The following is a 19,428-nucleotide window of genomic DNA, read 5'->3' on the forward strand; positions in this document are numbered from 1 at the left end:
CTGAAATTAATCAATCATGAAACAATAGTACAAGAATATTGTTTGTAGCTTCCTAAGGCTGTACCTCCTGTCAATCCAAACCAGCCCCAGGCTCAGCTTCTCAAATTATTCTAGTTCTGGTCCTGTGGTGAACTATCTAGTGGCATGAAAGATGGCAGAGGGATTGTGGTGTTCTGGCAAATACACCACAGCTGCTTAACAAGTTTTTCCAGGAGGAAAAAAACAAGAAAAGTCCTTGATTTGTAGCATCTGCCCATTTCCCTGGCGTAAATATTCTCAACACAACCTATTTCAAACTACCAACACAATGTCACTGAACACAGAATTGGGAAGAGATGTCCACAGTAGACTCATGAGACAACATGAGCCAGCTCCAGCACACTACTGCAAGGGGTAGAGTTCATCCTTTCTCACCTGAAACTGTCACATTAGCTCCTAAAGCATCTTGATCTAATTAATCTTTATCTTTCTTCCCATATTCTACTCTATAATGATAAAAACAACAATCCTACTATTATTGTATGCCATTATCAAATCTTATGATAATTATAGTATTCTAAAATATGTTTAGACCCACAGGCCACAGGAGAAGCAAGGGATCCTTTCTCTGAAAATTCCAAGTGAATTGGAGAAAGGCCTAAAATAAGCCTCTAGAGAAATCCAGCCAAATAGCAGTAGATAACTTTGGTTTACAACCAGATGGCTATGACTTCTGTGGGTATGTGTCTAATTTTTATATACATTCTCCTGTTTGCTCTTTTAGTAAAGTCTTGTTGTAAATACTAGTCTCATTTATGTAGGAGAATACCAGGCCTCATTTTAAAATATTACTAAAAAGATATTCATTTAAATTTAAAAGTGTAGTAACTTGTTAAGTAAAATACAGAAGGATACAGAACAGCGTATTCTTGTTGATCTCATTTTTGTAAAATATATTAACATAGCAAGATACAGGAATCTTTGGGACCCTCAAAATTTAGCACCCAGGATGCAATGACATTCTCTTTACGACAGATGCTCTTAGAATCATTATAATTTATAATTATTTCAATAGTAATAGAGACATCCCTTCAGAATTCACAGATAGAAAAGGACTTTGTTGAGGAGAAGCCTAAGAGGGGGAAAATGAGAAAGAGAATAAGAACAGACAGATATCACATGACCATTGTCCTAATGAATGAGTTACAGGTAAAATTTTAAATGCTTTTATCATAGAAAATTTCAAACATAAAAATAGGACAGAGGGGCCGGGTTTGTGGCTCAGTGGCAGAACGCTTGTCTAGCATGCGTGAGGCACTGGGTTCAGTCCCTGGCACCATATAAAAATAAAAACAAAATAAAGGTATTGTGTCCATTTACAACTGAAAAAATTAAAAAATAAAAAAAAGGACAGAGAAAAAATAAATAAAAGTACCTCCCTAGTGTGTGCCAAAAAAAAAAAAAAGGAAATTCACTTAATTTACTTATAAAGACTGAATGACTCAATGTAGATAAAGGTCCAAACACAGTAGATATGTAATGAATTATAAGTTGTTAGTAATATTGAATAATATTTAAAATTTTTTCTTAATTCTCTCTTAATCATTAACTAATTAAAGTCTCTTAATCATTAAAAAAACTTAGATACTTAAAAATTAGATTTATTGAGAATCTACATACCATAAAACTCATCCTTTTATTGTACAGTTGGCTGTTTTGACAAATGTATGCAATTATTTATTTGTATACCGTTTTTAAATGGATGCATTATAATTATACATAAAGCGGGATTCATTGTAAAAAAAAAAAGGACAGAAAAATATAATGAACCCTCATGTATCTAGGATCCAATTTCAACAACTATCAACTGTGGTCAACTAAACTGGATTCATTTCCATCTGCATTTACTCCTTTCTCCCAACCCCAGGTTATTTACAAGTAGATCAAAAGTATCATTTCATTTCATTTCTAAAATGTTCATTGTAGATCTTGAAGAGCTAAGGATTTTCTTAAATCATAACCACAATACATTAACATACCTAAAATTAGTAATAATTACTTAATATTGAAACTAACAAGGCAGTATTAAAATTTCCCCAATTCTACCACAATTTTAATTAAAAATTTTTGTAAAATCAGAATCAAAATAAAATCCATGCAAGGCCATTGTGTGATTTGAGTCTCGTTTATCTTTAGGTTTCTCTCTTCAACATTCTTTTTCCCTTGAAAATTTTGTTGAAGGGCACCTAGGTTGGTTCCACAGTTTAGTTATTGTGAATTGTGGTGCTATGAACATTGATGTGGCTGTGTCGCTGTAGTATGTTGTTTTTAAGTCATTTGGGTATAGACTAAGGAGAGGGATAGCTGGGTCAAATGGTAGTTCCATTCCCAATTTTACAAAAAAAATCTCCATACTGCTTTCCACATTGGCTGCAGTTCCACCAGCAGTGTATGAGTGTACCTTTTTCCACATGATACCCACATCCTTGCCAACCCTTATTGTTGTTTGTATGCATAATAGCTGCCAATCTGACTGGAGTGAGATAAATCTTAGAGTGGTTTTGATTTGCATTTCTCTAATTGCTAGTGATAATGAACATTTTTTCATGTATTTGTTGATTGATTGTATATCATCTTCTGAGAAGTGTCTTAAATGGATGGATTTTTTAAAATGTGGCATATATACACAATGGAATATTACTCAGTAATAAAAGAAAATAAAATCATGGCATTTGCAGGTAAATGGATAGAGTTAGAGAAGATAATGCTAAGTGAAGTTAGCCAATCCAAAAAAACCAAATGCCAAATGTTTTCTTTGATATAAGGAGGCTGATTCATAGTGGGACAAGGAGAGGGAGCAGGGGAGGAATAGATGAACTCTAGATAGGGCAGAGGGGTTGGAGGGGAAGGGAGAGGGCATGGGGTTATTAATGATGGTGAAATGTGATGATCATTATTATCCAAAGTACAGGTATGAAGACACGAATTGGTGTGAATATTCTGTGTATACAATCAGAGATATGAAAAATTGTGCTCTATATGTAATAAGAATTGTAATGCATTCTGCTGTTATATATATATATATATATATATATATATATAAATTTTTAAAAAGAAGAAAATTTTGTTGAAAATTTCTTTCAATTTCCTATTGAAGAAACCCAATCCTAAATGTCTAGGTTGGCTTATGGCATCATTGTGGTGTTGCTAAACATGTTCCTCATTGTTTAGGACTTCCTGTAACTTGGTTGTTGTATCTAATCTTGATCAGATTCAGGCTCAATTATTCTGTCTAGACTACTTGATAGATGATGTTGGGGACTTTCAACAGGAAGCACATGCTAACAGGTTGTCTCTTTTTTTTTTTGTGATGCTAGCAGGTATTGGTAATTATCCCTGAGATCCATTAATTTAGTAAGGGGTATTTTACAGTGATATCAGAAGTCCTTCTTGGTTGGCTAATTGGAAGAGTACTTTTGTTAAGGGATATTTTACCTCATCAATTATTTGGTTTCTCTAAAATAAAGTTTTTCTTTCAAATAGGTAGGAAAACATTTGAATTTTTCTCTTTACTTACTGACTTAAAAAACTAAATGGACTCCCTAGTACTTTCCAATAGTGACCAATGAGTTTGTTCATGAATTTACATAATAAATTTCAATCCAATTCAAATACTGAAGTTCCAACTGGTCACTGAGAACCTTAACAATTTGTCTCCTGAGCTCTTTTGGTCCATCTTCATTAGTCTTGGATTGCTTCCTTGCTTTCCAGTATGAAGGATATTCTGGGTTCACATTGTAGACTTCTTGTCTCAGATCTATAATCAGCCATTTCTTCAGGAGTGTTTTAGTCAGCTTTTTCACTGCTGTGACTAAAGGATCTGACCAGAACAACTGTAAGGAGGAAAAGTTTATTTGAGGGCTCATGGCCCTCCATAGAAGGCTGGTTCCATCTATCAGGACTCAAGATGAGGCTGAACATCATGGCAGAGCGTGTGGCAGTGGGAAGCGGCTCACATCATGGTGATCAAGAAGCAGAGAGAGACTCCACTCGCAAGATACAAATCTACACCCAAAGCCACACTCCAGTTCCTATCTCCTCCAGCCACACTCTACCACTTTAGTACCACTCAGTTTAATAAATCACTGATTGGGTTAAGACTCTCACAACCCAATCATTTCTCCTCTGAACCTTCTTGCATTGTGTCACACATGAACCTCTGGGTTCACCATAACAAGGAGATGTGGTTCCTTCTTATGGTAAAAGGTGTAAACCAGCATACATATCTGATTTATCCCATGATATAGATCAACAGAATAAGAATATCAATATGTGTTATGGTTTGGATATGGGATGTCTCCCATAGTCTTATGGGTTCAGTGGTGGGGCTTTGGGCAAGTGATTGGACCATGAGGGCTCTGATTTCATCAGTGGATTAAATGCATTAGCATCTCAATGAACTACTAGGAGGTGGGATCTAGCTGGAGGAAGAAGGTCATTCAGGGGGCCCTGGAGGGGTTTTATCTTCTCTCCAGTCCCTCCCCTATGCCCTCAAGCTTCCTAGCTTACCATAAGCTGAGGATGTTCTGCCTCATCTCAAAACCAAAGCAATGGAAATGTCACACCATGGACTAAAACCTCTAAAACCATGAGCCAAATAAGCCTTTCCTCCTCTAAGTTGTTCTTGCTCGGTATTTTGGTCACAGTGACAAAGGGCTGAATTCCTTGAGGGATTCCAGAAATAATTTTGGAGAAACAAAATATTCTATCTAAGCAAGTAAAGGGAAGAACAGGAAGAGGAATTATCAGAGTGGATTTTCCATAATTTGTATCCAAAATATGGTGGGTTCTAGGATAAACAGGTTACATATACATTAGATATATTGTGGCCCAAGGACCTTAATCACATATTGTTTCTATGGGAAAATGCAAATTCCTAATAAGCAATTTTCAAATACTTTTAAAAATAAAATGGATTCATCAATTAGGAACTTACTATATTTTTTTTCTTATTCTAATAGGTATTATTGACAAAACAAATCAGCTACAAAATGTATATTTCAAAAATATTACTATTATTGTGACATTTCTTTAGCATTCCTAGTTAGGTAATTCTATGCCCTAAAGTTAAACTATAAATAAAATGAGCATTTACTAATTTTAAGGGGGGAAATAGTTGACTCTGATACAGGGAAAGAAATATGCATTTCTTTGGGCCTTACCCCAAAGAAATGGTGACTATGATACCAGTGTGAATGATCATTAAGAGAAAAGGCAAGAATACTGCCCAATCAGCCCCTGATTAATAGGGTACCCACAAAAAAACAGGGCTTATCTCTACCGAAGGTATCTTTATTCTACAGGAAATTGTGAAGAGGATAATCAAGAATTTACTCTTATTTTATGCCAGGATTTAAAGGTAATTTTCTATCATCTTACAAGCTGATATCTGATGTGAATAAATTTAAAATTTGTTCTTCCTGTCATTCAAGCAACTAGCTCAGTTCATTTCTTTCAGTCTTATTTCCTGCAGGACTAAAGGTTCAGAAGTAATTTGTAAAGGAAATCTGTAAAGGAAAATGTTCACAGCCATGTGACTTAAAGGTTACCTTGAAAATATCTGTCTTCATTAGTCTTCTTGAAAGGCTGTGTTTTCTTAACTTTATATCATGCTCTTTCCTCCGCTCACTAAATTTGGTCTGAGTCTGTATTAAGGGCTACATTATTGTCTGCTGACTTCCAGAGAAACTGCCAAGCACCAAGAAAGAAAGCACTTAGCTGCTTTTAGTCATGATCAACGGTTTGCTCATAAGAGCCTAAAAGGATCAGAAGGGGCAGAGGAAGGATACAGAAAACCTCTAATAGATCATCACAGGACTTCTGCACTTGTTTATAGAGAAAATACCATGTGCAGACTTCCTTAGAAGAGCTCAGCTTGGTTTAGAGAATAGGGACTGACAGGTAATGCTCATAATTGATATTGCTGTAATTCTAGATGGGGTGGAATAGTATGTATATTTAATGTATAATATCTGTATAAAATTTATGTCACATCCTACTCTAATGCCCCTATAAACTGCTGCACAGGAATAGAAGGAAATGACCTTTTTGTTCTCTTTAATGTCTGTCTGGGGCACTGACCTCTGCCTGGGGGACCTCTCTATCCATTTGCCTCTGTGTCAGTGTTAGAGTAGCCTCAAGACCAATCGGTGGTATTAAATAGAGGCATTCGCTAGAGAATTTAACCCATACAGACAAATCTAATTTACTTGCTGCTTTTGGAGAACATGCTTTCCTAGGGGTAATAATAATTACAGTGTCTATTTATAGGATGGGCTTTATCTTCTTTAACCCATAAGAAAGGTGTGTTCATCCCTGTTCTACAGCTGAGGAAACCATGGCCCAGGGAGATTCAGTAAACCATTTAAGGCCCTGTGCTAGTAAGGAATTAGAGCAAAACTTTTAAGTACAGACATATGAGCACAAAGCCAAAAAATGTGAAGAATATTCTTTATTTGCGATATCATTTTGTACATTAATATTAGTTCATTTTCAGTCTTGAATTTGTCTTAAATTATTTCAGATCTTACAATTATCTATAAGGTAGACTTGCAGCCCAAGTACCACACTGAGAAATGCTCTGGACAAATGATCCAATGATCATTTAGTATAAATAGGCATAATCCCCGCTCTCTAGGTGTTTGGACCTTAGGAGGGATACTCATTCCTAGAAGTGAACATGTCTCAAGTAGAAACAGTGTTGTATATTCTGAGGCAAACAAGATGGTCCTAAACAGACTCCAATGGCAAATAATGATATCCTACTTTCAGTATGATGCACTTTCTGAGGCAATTTGGTGGAAAAATTTAAATATGCAAAGACTTAGCTGGGTCTAAGCCTGTAATCCCAGCAACTTGGGAGGCTGAGGCTGGAGGATTGAAAGTTCCAAGCTAGCCTCAGCAATTTAGGGAGACCCTGTCTCAAAATAATAATTTTAAAAAAGGAGCTGGGGGCATGGCTCAGTGGTTAAGTGCTCCCAGGTTCAATCCCGGGTACCACCTCCCCTGCAAATATGCAGAGATTTCTCACGGGCTTGGTTTGGTTTGGTTTAGGGAATAAATTAGGGGTAGCATGGTTAAGTGAAAGGAGCATAGGGGTAGCACCAAGTTCTTCACTTCCAGCACCTTTGGCCTAGCATGACCAGCTTAACCTCACCATCACTGGTTTTCTCAAACATTAAAAGGGATTTAAAATATATACTTCATAGGATGATTATGAGAACCAAAGGTAAAAACCTCTTTAAATTTACTTGCAAAGAATCTAAAATGTAGTAGATACTTAGTAAGTATTTGCCTCAGTCTGGCTGGGCACAAAATAACGGAGCCGCCACAAAGCCTTGTAGGTTCAAACAGCAACTCTTTATTCCTGAACTCTCACCGGCACTCTACACACACTTCCCGGGAACACACACACTCCACTGGGCTCCTTACGCCAATTCTCCAAAGTAGCGGGCGCCCAAGGCCGCAGGATCCGCCCTAATCCCGGAGCAGGGTCACCTTTCAACCATTCCCTCTAGCAAAATGCCAGGCGTCATTCCGACTAAACTGTGGCTCTCAACAAGTATTGGCACTTCAAATTTACTTCCTAAAAATCCTGTTCAAGAAAGATTTGCTGGGCCTGAAAAAGAGATTTGAAAAGTTATTTAAAAATGATCCACCATAAGCCAAAGGGGACAGATGTATAAATAGTAGATGTAATGTGATATAAAAACAAAAATGTTCCAGTGACTCAGGAGGCTGAGGCGGGAGGATCGTGAGTTCAAACCTAGTCTCAGCAAAAGCAAGGTGCTAAGCAACTCAGGGATACCCTGTTTCTTAATAAAATACAAAAAAGGGCTGGGATGTGGCTCAGGGGTTAAGCACCTTGGGTTCAATCTCCAGTCCCTCAACCCCCCATCACCAAAAAAAAAAAATGCTGCTTGGGAGAATGAACAAAGTGAGAACATGGAGAAGGGAAAGATTTATTCTTTCTTTGTCAGAACTCTTTTGCAGAAATGGTAAAGTTTCAACTTGAATGTACTTGAATGTCAGAAAAGAAATGACATGAATTTGAAAGGTTTTCAGTGTAGGTAAGGTTATGTAATAGAAATCTGCATGACATCCATCCATTATTCATTTATTTCTTGAAATCCTATGATGGGCTAGGCACTGTTAAAATCCATTAGGGAGAGGGGCTGGGGTTGTGGCTCAGTGGTAGTGTGCTCTCCTAGCACAGGAGAGGGCGCTGGGTTCAATCCTCAGCACCACATAAAAATAAATAAATAAAATAAAGGTATTGTGTCCAACTATAATTATATATATATATATATGATATATAATACATAATTTATATTTATATATATTATATGTATTATATATTTTATATATATATATATATATATATATATATATATATATATATATATATATATGATACATTAGGGAGAAGACCTGGAACTTCTTACAGTATAGGAATTTATGCAGGGGGATGGACACCTTGCAGTTTTATTTTGATTTCCTATTATTCATCTTTTTGAAAAGTATGAATAGTATGCTTGGCCATATTTGTAAAATGGTTTTGGGGGCCATTAATCAGTAATAAAGTACAGAGGAAATTCCAGTATTATTGCCATTTTTTCCAATAACTATGCCAGAAAGAAAAATAAATCATTTTATAAATTGGTAAATTTCTCTTTTTTAAAATTCTTCCTTAAAATTAAAGTCAGGTTGACTTTGTGCTTCCACTATATGCACTATACAAACATGGACAAGACACATCTGCCTTACAATTTAGTGAAGGTATGAAAGAGTTTATCTGCACAGATCATGGCAAAATTCCTTCCCAAGATTTGTCTAGTATGAAAAACCTAAGGGGAATATAATAGAAAGCAAAGTAGAATTTATTAAATTGTTCTTTTAGTGTACCTGAAGAATCATTTCTATCCTAATTTCCGCAGGCACATAAGAAAACCAAATTAAGTCTTGGATTTATTGCCTGCATTGAGCATCTTGACGTGCTACTTGTGTAAACTTAAGTCTCTGTTTCCTTGCAACTGTTGACAGAGGCATCTTGTATTTCTCACTAACAAATTTTATAACAAAGAGACAAAGGAGATTAAGGCTCTAGACAAATTGGAAGGGCTTAAGTAGACCTAGCACTCTTCTAACAGTAAGACAGCTCTTCTGTTTCTCTGATTGGGTTGTCTTCTTTGGAAAATTTAGCTGTAAATCATTTTTAAGAGACACTCTTACCTTAATGACATGGAAATATATAAAGGAAAACATTGGAAAAGATCTAGTAGGCAAACACCACCAAAAAGAAGACTAGTGTAGGATATAAGTATGTGAGACAAATAAAGAAAAAAATGGACAACATAATAGTAAAAGGAACAAGCCACCAAAAAGATGTGGCAACCACTAACCTTGCTTAATGCCAAAGCAAAACAGAAATAAATAAACAAATAAAGAAAGAAAGCAGTTACAAGTAGAAATTAAGAAGTCCAAATCGTAATCGGCAATCTTAACAAGTCTTTATCAGAATCAGAACAGTGGACCGGGGTTGTGGCTCAGCGGTAAAGTGCTCACCTAGCATGTGCGAGGCCCTGGGTTCGATCCTCAGCATCACATATAAATAAATAAAATAAAGGTATTGTGTCCAAATACAACTAAAAAATAAACATTTGGAAAAAAAGAGAATCAGACATAGCAACTGAACAAAGAAAAAAGCAAGTAAGACAGAGAATATTTTTAACTGTAAACATAATAATATTGAACAAATGGGTGGGCATAACTCCTTCCAGTAAACAAATAAAAAATACACCTTTAAGTATATTTTCAAGTATCTACAAAATTTACATAAATTGATTACAAATGAGACATAAAAGAATTATTTCCATAAATTTTGAAGAATTAATTCATTTCTTGACCACAAAGCAACAAAGTTGAAAATCAATAATCAATAAAATCCAGATGTTTAGAAAGATTTAAATACACTTCTAGAAATTTATATGTCAAAGGGACTCACAATACAATTTTTAAAATATTTAGAACAAAATGATAACTAGGTTACATCAAAATATTTTTATATATCAAAACATACAGGAGAAAGCCAAAGTAGATCTTAGAAAGTTAGAGTCTACAGAAAATATTCATGAAAAATTAAAAAAAAGAAGGATTGAATATAAACAAGTCAAGAATTTAACTCAGATGAGAAACAAAATAAAGTGGAAGAGAGTGAAATAAAAAGATCAGAAATTAATAAAACAGGACCGAGGGTGTAACTCAGGAGTAGGGTGCTTGCCTAGTATGCACAGGGCGCTGGGAAACTCATAAAATAAAAATTAAAAAGAAATGGGTTTACCAAGCCCAAAATAGGCCCCAAATTGGTTCTATTGAAATAACTAACAAATTTACAACTCATAGTTTTTAGGATGACTTTTTTACAGTAATCTTTTAAATGCTTAATGTTTCACAAAATGCTAATCCATTTCTTCTATTGTTAGGTAGTATATATGGTAGCCCATGTTGTTAGACCTATAAAATTTCCATTTGGTACCAAAAGAAAAATGTGAAATGTCTGTGCTTGAGTAATGAAAATAGAAAGTTCATTGGATTAAATTAACATTCATGTATGTTTGAAGCAACGTTCCCACTGGTGTATATTACAAATGATTAAAATAAAATTGGCTGGAGACTCAGAAGTCAGGAAAAATTTTGCATTCTGGTACCTATTCTCCTATCAGAAAAAGAAAATCAAACTTATTGGGACATATTTAATTTTATCTTATGATTTCCTTTTTGCTCTTCCTTTCCTCCCTCCCCACCCCCCTACAAACCTTCTTCACTTTTTTCCATGGAAGTTTGTTTTCTGCTTCTCCTCTGCTGTCCAGGTAACCCTCAGTAACAGGATTCTTTACCATTTCCTCAGCTTCATCTTTTCCAATAGGTTTTTCCCACAACCCACCTTCTCCTATGTTCCACTTTGACCATCCCTTTCCATTTCCAGTTTTTTTCCCCTCAGCTTCTACCCTGTCTTCTACCTTCTCTATCACATTAGTGAGAAAAGTAATAGGAAGCATAGTTGTTCTCATCTTTATTTGTGGGGATCTTGAGATGGATTCACTTCAGAAGATCATAACCCTATTTCTTTTGTCAATATTTCATTTTGTACCTTGATTATATAAATGCAGAAAAAGCAGAAAAAATCCCTTGGGGCAACTGCACTTTTCTATGTTTCTTTAATCCTGAAAAAGGTAGTATAAACTGCTTACTGAGGGAGTTCCCTGAAAATCAAAGGCACTAAATCTCACATGTACGTCACTGAGATCCAAGAGTGCTTACTTCAAATAAAAGTAAATTAAGTACGCCAATATATATCTTGGCATCAAAGAGATTTACCAATAAAAGGAACCTTATTAATTCTTTTTCTGGATGGAATTACGACTAATGTGAAAAGGTCAAATACTTTATTAAATTACTGCCATCTTTCCTCCAGATGTGGGGTTTGCTTTTTGACATTGCACAAACTCAGTGGCAACACTTAATTTAACAAAATTCTGAAAGCTCCAAGTAGATTTCATCAGGATTTTATAGTTTTACATGAAATAAGACTTATGTAAGTATTCTCATCATCTGCCTCTCAATTCTTAATTTGATCTCACTTACTGACACTTTTTTGGAGAGAATAATAGGATATAAATAGGTAGGATACCATGTGATTTCTTGAATATGTTTGTGTAATTACTAAAAGCCCAAATAATATCAGATAATTCTGTATTAAAATAAAATTTAAAAAGAATTTTGTAGACCTGAAACAATTTTGAAGTTAATAACTTTCCCATCTATTGGAAATATAAAATATTGTAATATTGAATATACATTCCCCAGAGAATTTGATTCTGTGCTTCCAACTGAGCATCACTGTACTGAAAGATCAACCACTAAATAAAAATAAGAAGCAACTGCAAGTGCTATTACCTTTCCTTATAGACAAGGATGAATCACATAACCTAGATGAAATGAAATGGAAGAGACCTTGGAAAGATACATGGCACCGATATTTAAATTGTCTAGGAATAGTGATCATTTATTCTTTTTAGGAGGAAAATTTGGCAATAACATCTTTCTATGATCTATGAAGTGACTTATCATGTTATATCATGTAATCCCTAATTTCAAGAAGGAATCTTAAATTTCATGCTATTATAAATAACATTTCTGGGTTCAACATATTTGTGCATTGTACTTCCTTTCTATAGCAAAAATACTTTATTTTAAGCAGTTTCGACAATACTAAATTGCTGGGTAGGCATTTAAAGCCTCATTGAAAATAGCCAAGTGCATATAGAAAGGTTATACCCATCTACATTTCCACCAACAAGGTATGAGAAACCCATTTTATTATATCCTTGACATCTAGCCTGCTCTGTATGTTAAAACAAAACAAAGTAAAACTGCTTTGTGCGGGCGTAATCTACCAAGTTACTAGCAGTTAGCAGGAATTGGCATTTTCATCTTTTCCTTTCTTCAGATGCTTTGGAGGATATAATACAGTCTGGCATGGTTACCAAAAAGGCTGGAAGTGCTGAAGAAGAGCAAATAACCTACTTTATTTTGTATCATTTGGATCTATGGGATCTCCCACATGTTCCAGTTCATTTAACAAATCCTTGTGGATCTGTTATTATGTTCCAGATTTTGTTTTAGACTACAAGAAGCCAAAGAGATAATACACACTGTTGTTCAACAGGAGGATACAGCTTTGACTGAACAATTTTTCTGAATAATAGAGAGCAGAATTTCAAAGCAGCCTTTATGCTGCCCATGATAAATAGTTCTACACAATGTTCCTTCAAACTATCTTTGATGCTGATGTTAATTCTAAATCTTATTTCAGCAACTGTTCATTTGCAATTGTCCTATGCCAGGCATTAACCTCGAAGATGCAAGGGGTACATAAAAACATACAAGACATTGAGCGTGCCTTTTGGGAGACAGTCTACAAAAACAGTGTTTTCTACACATCTTGTAGGCAAAGACACTGGCGGCTTCTATTATGGGTCATCTTTTCCAGGATCTGTGTGTAGTGAACAGCCTTAGAAGGTAGAGAGATACTGTTTCTCTATGGAACACAGGACAATTTCTATACTGTCCAACATAATAATGGTAATCCTCCTGGAGAAAAGGTAGGGCAGATTTGCTTGATAAAGTTCTGATTTCCTAATCACAGGGGTCCTTAGGTATAACACAAACCTACTGTGTTTTGGAGCATCTACCCAGGCCACTGAGTAACCCCGCGTGACTGGGGGCAAGAGGAACTGATGAGATCCTGAAGTTTCTGCTGCTCCAACTGCCAAGACTAATCAATCCTTTGTCTCTGATACAGGAGTCTCTTGTCTTCTTCCAACATCCATAAAAGTGTGGCAGACTTACAAATAGATAAAAATCTCAGCACTTTATAGCTCTTTAGAGTGCCAGGAAGAAATTAACTATTTAATAAGCAGGTTAAGAAACACACAAATATAACCACAACATGCTTTAATTATGGTTACAGTCACCAAAATACTATAAAGAGGGACTAAATTGATTCTGACCAAAAAACAGTTTCATGTAGGCAGTTAAAGAAGCTTCAAGGTGGAGGAAAGGAATTTACATGGGAAATGAAAAGCATAAAAAGCATTATAGTTCTATTCCTATTTCTATAACCATTCTCTCTCAGTATCTTCTACTAGTTTTCCCTGTGACCCTTGGTGTTGTATTCCCCAAGAGTCTGTCATTTGCCCTACTTTTCTTTGCAATCTTTCTCCTTTCTTGTGAAGTTGTTGTCTGTTCTGATGGCTTCTGCTACCAAATATGCATGTTTCTCATTTCTTTAAACTCTAGCTCATTTCCAATTGTCTACTTCACATATTTCACAGGTGAATTAAATTTAACATGTCAAAATTGAACCAATTGTCTCTCTTCCCTCTAAAATATTCTCTTTTTCCTCCCATTAATGGAATAATCATTCCCAGGTCTCCAAGCAAGAAATCCATAAAGGATTCTCATTGCTAGGCAGGCACGTCAACAGAACGAAGTCAATTTAAGGGTATCAGCCTGAGATTAACTTTGCTGCTAGAATATACTAAGGGTTGACTTGTCAATAAACCTACACTTATCTGGAAGTCGTCCTGTCCCTTTAAGGTGACTGCTTTATCTCCACTCTTGATTTATTATGAATTGACTTGAAAGTTCCATGTTGTTCAAAGTTCCTTATAATTGTCCCTATGTGCTAATTATATGCTTACCTATACTGGATTCTTCAGTTAGGTTTGCTGGTTATTTAATAGAGTCCTGATCATTTTTGAAGAATTGCTTCACCCCATGAAGTAAATTACTAAACAAGTTCTGAGGATTTTGCCTCCTTAACAAGCACTTTAACTCTGTTACCTTATTTCCACCTCTCAGAATATACTATCCTGGTTAAACCCTAGATCATGTCATCAGGTGCTGCTTCTCCTGCCCTCTTTGTCCTCTCTCTCCTCTGACTTAACCTCTTCAAATCCATCTCCAAAACACAAACCTGATCTACTTAATCCTCTGTCTTACACACTCTAGAAGCAGCCATCATTTATACCAGAGATCATCTATTACAAGTCCTGGGAGATAAACATTCAGTTCTGCCACAGGACAGACAAATCTTTCCACAATCTGAATCCTGTCAAACTCTCCAAATTCATCTAAGCCACTCCCTACCTCAAATCTCAAGAGACAGCAAAACCAAACTGATGACTGTTCCTCTCACGCAACATGCTTCTGGCCTCAATGCTATTTCTCACACTGGTCCCTTCCTATTTCTCTCCCCACGCCTTGTCTTGACCTGGAAACTTGCGCGATGGCATGCTTCTCTAGTTGGTCATTTTCTCAAAGCAGTTCATGCTGCTGTCCTCCAAATTCCTGCCAGGTAGGAGTCTTCCTTTTTGGTCCCAAGATGTCATTACCTTTCTCTTAACTTTACCACTGGGATTGTAATTACAATGTTTCTGGCTCCCCCAAGAATTCATCTGTCTATCCCTAGCAGTTTGGATGGTGCCTGGTACATGAATATACAATAAATATTTATTAAATTAGTGGTAGATGGATGGATGGATGAAGAGTGGGTGCTGAGTTATGGACATTTATGTACCAATTTAATCAAAGACATTAAAATTTTAATGAAAGGAAAAATGTAAATATGTTTGTAATTTCAAAGGGCATTATTTACCATGATAGAACATATCAACAATAGCTGCCTGCTGTTTCACCAGTTATAAATATTTATTTTCCCCTTCTGTTAAACTCCTGACAAGCCAGACATGGAATAGATAAATTGGAACTTAGTTAATATTTTCAAGTTGGTATATTTAGTCTCTTTGGAAGTGGTAAATGTGAAGCATATATAATGCTAGAACTGAAAGAGTAAAAGTCAAATTTTATATAAATATATATTTGAATATACCACAGTGAATCTCACCGTCATGTACATCCACAATAAATTAATTAAAAAAAATAATAACTATGGGTAAATGGCAGAAAGATCCATAGAGGGAAATAGAGGGAAGAGAGTAGTGGGTAGGGAGAGGGAAGGGGAAGGAGAGGTACTGGGGTCTGATTAGAACAAGATATAATCCATGCTTGTATAATTATGTCGGAATGGATTCTACAGTCATGTATTACTAAAAAGAAGTAACAAAAATATTTTATATCTTTGCTTTTCTTAAAAAAAAAAAACGTTTTTTTGTAGTTGTAGATGGTCAGCATACCTTTATTTTATTTGTTTATTTTGGTGCTGAGGATTGAACCCAGTATCTCACATGTGCTAGATAAGCGCTCTGCCACTGAGCTACAGCCCCAGCCCCTGCTTTCTTTTTAAAAAGTGAATCATTCCCATTTGTATCAACTCAAAATTGACTTCAGTCCCTTCAAAAGAGCTGATGGTTACCAAGTTTAGGTGTGACTGAAGTATGGGATAATATAATGATAAAACATTTGGAAAACAGGAGCTAGGACTTGTCACAACTAGTGAGGTAGTAAAAAATAGCATATTTTAATCATCTTAGGTACAAAAGCAGTGCCAGATAAGTGTGTCTTAAAATAGAACTTGGGTGGGAGTTTGGGAAGGAGAGTAGAGATAGTGTTCATCAGAATCATCAGAACCTCCGGTAGGACCTGCGGAAAGTTTGCCTAATCACTCTAATGGCACCATCTTCCACTACATTAGCTGGAGTAGCTTAGAGCAAAGTGAAACTCAATGGTCTCTGCCCCCATGACTCCCCAGTGCCTGTGTAAATGTCTTGGGACTGTGAGGGTTGATCAACTTAAACCACGTTATTTGCTTACAGACATGTTTATCTTTCACTTAGATTTAATGGTGAGGAAAAAAAAAATAAAGGGATTTGTTTACCTCTAATAATAGAGTCCAAGAAATAGAAAAAAATTACAAACTCAGGATCATTTTGTGGAAGAAATACAAATGCAGGGCCAGAACAGAGGCACTAAAAAAGAACATAATTTTTAAATAACAAATTTTAATTATGTCCTTATAATTATGTATATAAATATCTCCCTCTTCTTTCTCGACATTTCCACTAGCCTTTTACTGTATAACCCAGTATTTTGGTACTTTTCTTGTTGGATTTAGGCCTCCCCAAATATCTTCAATTTTCTTTTCCTATTCTACTTAAAGGAGCTCTTATTAGAGCTCTTATATAGGGGGAGCTTATTCAGATTCATGGATCTTATTAAATATTCTTACCCATTCATATAATTATATGGACTAATTGCTAACTATATTCAATTTTTATTACTTGTTAATACTTGTTCACATTATTTTGAGAAGGACTGGGGATTGAACCTAGGACCTCAGATATGCTATTCATGTGCTTTATCACTGAAATACATTACCAGCTCCCAACTGTTCAAATATTTTTAAAAGTGTTTTGTATGGGGAAAAAAAAAAACCAGAATCCTCGGGCTGGGGTTGTGACTCAGTGCTAGAGTGCTGGCCTAGCACAAGTAAGGCACTGGGTTCGATCCTCAGCACCACATAAAAATAAAACAAAGATATTGTGTCCACCTACAACTAAAAAATATATTTTAAAAAAGTAGAATCCTCAGTTTCCAAGCAATGAAATGCAATTCACATACTTCTAGAGAGCAAATCAGCCATATATATCAAAAGCCTTATGGTGTGAACATACTTCATATAAAAAAAGAGGTATGAAAAATTGTTCTATATGTGTAATAAGAATTGTGATGCAGTCTGCTGTCATTTATTTAAAAAATAAAACCAAAAAAAAAAAAAAAAAGCCTTAAAACAAATGTTCATACATCCTAATGCAGAAATTTATCATTAACTTATTTAAGGGGGAGAAGTCATGGCTATGCCTAAATATGTATCTAGCCAGGAAGACATTATTAATAATAGAAAAATCATAAACAATAAAAATGCCAAATCATAAAAAGAAAAATAACGTTATGCTTATATGATAAAATACTATATGGTCATTTTCAAAAACCACTTTTGGCATATATTGCACATGGAAAAAATGTTCACAATATATGTGTGTAAGAAAGGTAGGACACATAATTATTGTACAATTTGATACACATTAAATAGAAATATTAACAGTGATAGTTAATTCAGGTTGATGGGATCATAGGCTATATATTTTCTTCATTGAAATTTCCTATGTGTCAAAATTTTTATGAAATATTATAAACACTATGTTATGTTGGAGAAGTTTTTCATTTGATTGTGAGGTGAGGGTAAGTCATAAAGTCTTTAAAATGTGGGTTTTGGAATGAGTAGAAAATCTACTAGAGAATTAAAAATGATCTGGAGCGATTCTAAGCAAGCTCATGTGACACTACCTAGCCTTCATAGACCAGGACCTGAACGACAGGAGAGGTCAGGGAGGAGAACATGCCCCATTTGTACGGTGTCCAGGAGGTGCTTGTATGACCACGATCCTCCTTGTTCTATTCTCATTGCTTGCTACGAAAGAGGATAAAGAATGTGCAACTTAGGAAAACATATAGGATGGCATTTCTTCAGAGGATTTGTCAGCAGGGAGCTAAAATCTCATTATCTTTCCAGGGAGAGGCTTAAAACTGGAAGCCATCTGTAACTGCCTCTAACACCGAAACTCCTTGCTTCAGATCACCAGAACAATGAACTTTTACACATCCTGGGAAGAGTTTGGGCACTAATAAATGTTCAGTAATAGGAATTATTATTTTGGCACTAAGAAAAACAAAATGAGATGTTTTCTACCTATGCTTTGTCACACTAAATAGATAAAGTCATTGATAAAAATCTAAATTATGTCATGAATCATAGACTCTTCTAAGAGGAAAGAAACTTAGCTCATCTACTTCACAAGGAATATAGCTAATTCAGCTATTTCTTTAGCCAGTACTTTAAGTGGATTATTAAAAGCAACTTGCTAACATACACAAAATAGTGTTAATGGTTCTGATGTATTTTGGAAAGATCTTTTAAAACTGCAGAATTGTATAGACAACCTCTGACTCTTTTAACCACTCCTTTGGGAAGCCTTGCCCATAATTTCAAAAGCCACACCCAGCCGGGGACCAGTCTTTACTACTAGCAGCTTTTCTAGCTGAGGTCTTGTGCTTGGTTGGGAGCAAAAGCATCATTCACAAAGGGGTACATTCTTTATAAATCCACACTTACCACCTGTGAAGTTATATATACACACACATATACATACGTGCTCACATATATGCCCATAAATTATGATTTTGCTAAACTAAATAATTAAATTCTTATTAGTTTTACCTTTTTATTTCTGACTAATCTTGAATTTTAGAATGTGCTTTATTTTGATGAACTGTAAATACTTAATGCACAAAACTATTATTTAAAGTAGTGGTTTTAAAATGGTAGGTTGTGACCCATTATGGATTGTGAAATAAAGTTAATGAGTCATGACTGGTGTTAAAAAAATTAAACATAAAAGAATAGATTAAAAGATCAGGATACAGTATGCATTCTAAGTATACAAAATAAGTATCATTTGTAAAAGTTTTGTTTCAACTATATATGTGTTGGATCATAGTGTGATATGTCTTTTTAAGTGGAGATTTCTTGCATATGGTTTTGTGAATTGATGTGACCACTATGGAAAGTGGTATGGAGATTCCTCAGAAAACTTGGAATGGAAGCACCATTTGACCCAGCTATCCCATTCCTCCGTCTATACCCAAAGGACTTAAAAATCAGCATATGACAGTGATGCGGTCACATCAATGTTTATAGCAGCACAATTCAAATAGCTAAACTATGGAACCAACCTAGGTGCCCTTCAACAGATAATATATGTGTGTGTATATATATATATATTGCTCAGCCTTAAATAAGAACAAAAT

The sequence above is a fragment of the Marmota flaviventris genome, chromosome 16, assembly GCF_047511675.1.
Source record: "Marmota flaviventris isolate mMarFla1 chromosome 16, mMarFla1.hap1, whole genome shotgun sequence".
Taxonomy (NCBI): domain Eukaryota; kingdom Metazoa; phylum Chordata; class Mammalia; order Rodentia; family Sciuridae; genus Marmota; species Marmota flaviventris.